At 48.5% G+C, this 3151-nt stretch overlaps 1 protein-coding gene across 1 annotated transcript in view; it reads left to right on the top strand.

Annotated features, from left to right (window-relative positions):
• Window positions 1-348: 348 nt before the first annotated feature.
• Window positions 349-3151, top strand: part of LOC106808439 — a gene marked incomplete in the record, with an annotated part of 84180 nt that continues 81377 nt past the window's right edge. The window contains 1 exon segment of the mRNA XM_014811163.1: window positions 349-698.

The following is a 3151-nucleotide window of genomic DNA, read 5'->3' as shown; positions in this document are numbered from 1 at the left end:
GGCAGTAACTACAAGTCGCGTTTATTTACTATCATGATATTATTGAGACAGTCCAAGTGCCCGTGGTTAAGAGAATATCTGACAAGCTCGCGTTACCCCTCCCACGCTTAACACTATAAATCGGTTTATTGGAGGAACCGAGAGCGTATATAGTCTAGCTTAGCGATTTCGAACACCGCACCGAGCATCATCGTAAACCGACGTGTCCGACTCTGTAACTTGAATGGGTTCTCGCACACACGCCGCATATACATCGATCCCAGCATGCGACGATGCGCATGCGCAGTCGCTGTTGGCTGATCGCCGCTCGGCTGCGCACTCAGGCAGTGAGCGTAGCGAGGGCGGCCAGTCAGTTGTACGTACCCACGAGGTGAAACACACACGACAAGCGATCGCGTTCCCTGCTAAGAAGAAACAACGATCGCATCACACGCCCGAACATTCTAACGAGCATTGGATATACGTGTGCGTGTCGCCGCTTGGTATTCAACGACCTAAGCTTTGTAGTATATACATATTTAGTATATAATACATACATATATACATTGTGAGAGAAAGTCTGAAAGAGAGAGAGGAGACGTCCCATAGGAGAGGTTACGAGATGGATTGGAGGAGTACCCGCGTTGTGCTTCTGAGTGCTATGTGTTGTATGCCGCTGCTATGGAGTTGCGCCGAGGGAGGCAAGGGAGAACGACGAGGTACGCGAGCTTATTTCCTTCGTCCTGCGATACCTTTGAAGTGTAATTTCGGAATTAGCGCGGAATTTTCGAGTTCGCAATGGCGTTATATATATATTATTATTAATACACACACACACACACAACAACACACCACACACACAGACACCACACACACACACACACACACACACACACACACACACACATGTGTATTAGTATATATTATATATATTACGCACACCTGCACACATATATATTTATTTATTTATTGATATATATATGTGTGTGTGCGTGCGTGCGTGTGTGCGTGTGTGCGTGCGCGCGTGTTGGATGTTGCTTGGACACGTGACTAAATGTCATGTTATTTCATAATTAGGACGCGCGCATTAGTCTGTCAGCCGATATTTATTTTTATAAAAGCAGTTATATTTATTTGCTTTGACGTCCCCAATTATTGCGGATTTTCCCCTCGTTTTGCTGCCATATACCTACGAGTACGACAGCCAACCTGAACACCAGAGAAATGGCGTGGAGACGCCAGCAATTAAACTTACGAAGCGTGCGCTTGCTTAGCGACTACCAGCAGGGGTGCATTTGTTACGCCGAACCGAGTTTACTCCCAGAGAAAATGCACAGAGCGGTTATGAAATTAAAAACAAACAGAGCGCGTACGTTTTCAGTAAGAGCTATAGTGCGGGGTACGGTCGGCCGGTCGTTGGATCAGTGCGCTGATGCCGATCCAGTTCTACGTGCGCACACCGACTTGTAAATAAAGCCACGGTGCCCGTCTACGTGTTAATGCGTCTGTAATCGCATGTGGTACAGATGGCGGGGAAGCAGGGAGAGCAGCGTGATACGGAGTTCTCAGTCCCCCCGCGCGCGCGGCTGATGTCATAGACACGTCGACGAATATATATGTATATGCGGCAGCAGCATTAATCCTCTGCTGCCCGTATTACCCGCGCCAGCTCACATACAGGCGGTCTCCTCTTCGTTGGAAATGTGTAAATAAAACCTCCGGCCCCCGCAGTAGCGAAGGCTTTGATTTCGGTGACACGACTGCGGGCTTGATTGCGTCGGTGGAAGCCGATCGACATTCAGTTGCAGTTATTCAGTCGCCGGAGGAACCGATAAAGTAAACGGTACATGGGGTCTCACACAGCCCGTAGCCGACACCGTCAGCAAGTATAGCGGTAGTGGTGGCGTGATGCTAGACTGTGCCGCTGCTCAGTAATCGAGACAAATACTGTTAGACAAATAATTGCATTACACTGCTAGCGGCTGCCTACTGCGGTTACTGTCCTAATGCGTACTGTTCTCAGCTTCATTGTTTGCTTCCCCTCCGGTCGGTCTCGTGCCTGTGTTTGTGTTGTCAGGGAGTTATTGCGCACGCGCTGGCCGCGTTCCCAGGCTGGCTATTTCATGCTCACTCTCTACGTCGCACGCGAAGGTTTGCCGTAGCGTTCTCTCTCTCAATTTTACATAATCTGTTACTCGATTTGTAAATCGCGAAGTAGCGGTCAGCATTGCAATATCGCAGCAACGTTATCGAAGGGTGGAGCGACTTCGGAAGCGAGGGCTTACTAGCGGTGGCGGTCTCGGTGATAGCAATTTACTCGTATATTATTATTAACGTTTATTCCGAATGCGCAGTACTTGATAGTGGCGCGAGTGATGGATAGCGGCGAACGATAATTGCGGCCGAAGCAATAACACTCGCAATATAATGTGATTAATGACATAATGCAATACGTAAAATATTACGATTGTTATTAACGGACCGATGGCATCACCGCTGCACGCCACGACGCCTGTGTATAATATTATGCGTATGCGCGCACGCCACGACGAAAACACTTCCATTTGAGACGGTTTGAAAGAAAACTCACTTCACTTGTCCGCCTGAAATTTTCATTCGCGAAAGATTATTAATCAAACATTCAAATACACCCATATCAAACGGAGAGAAATCGATGTTTTTTTTACAATCGGCGCCGTGACGGGAGGTAACTAGTTGGCGAGCAGATATCGAGCTGTGTACGTAATCACGTAAGTCCGCCCCATGCGCACGCGCGTGCACACACACACACACACACACACACACACACACACACACACACACACACACACACAAACACACACGCACACACACACACACACACCCCACACACACACACACACACGCACACACGTACGAGCTCATGAAAGATGTGTACGTTTTCGCTACTTGTTAATAACACAGGGATAGACACGCGCGTGTCTTTGTCGTTACCATGTTTTAGAGGATGCGCGTATGTCAGAGAGACAGCGAGGCAGAGAGAGAACGAGAAAAAGAGAGCGCGCATGAGGACGAAAGAGAGAAGTTAAGGGGAGAGAAAGCGACAGAGAGGCAGAGAGAGGGAGAGCGCGAAATAGAAAGAAAGGGAGAAATAGCACGCGCGCGTAAGAGAGAGAGAGAGAGAGAGAGAGAG

This window comes from Priapulus caudatus, unplaced genomic scaffold, assembly GCF_000485595.1.
Source record: "Priapulus caudatus unplaced genomic scaffold, Priapulus_caudatus-5.0.1 Scaffold277, whole genome shotgun sequence".
Classification (NCBI taxonomy): domain Eukaryota; kingdom Metazoa; phylum Priapulida; class Priapulimorpha; order Priapulimorphida; family Priapulidae; genus Priapulus; species Priapulus caudatus.
The sequence above is the reverse complement of the archived record's forward strand: the minus strand, read 5'-3'. Positions and strand labels throughout refer to the sequence as shown.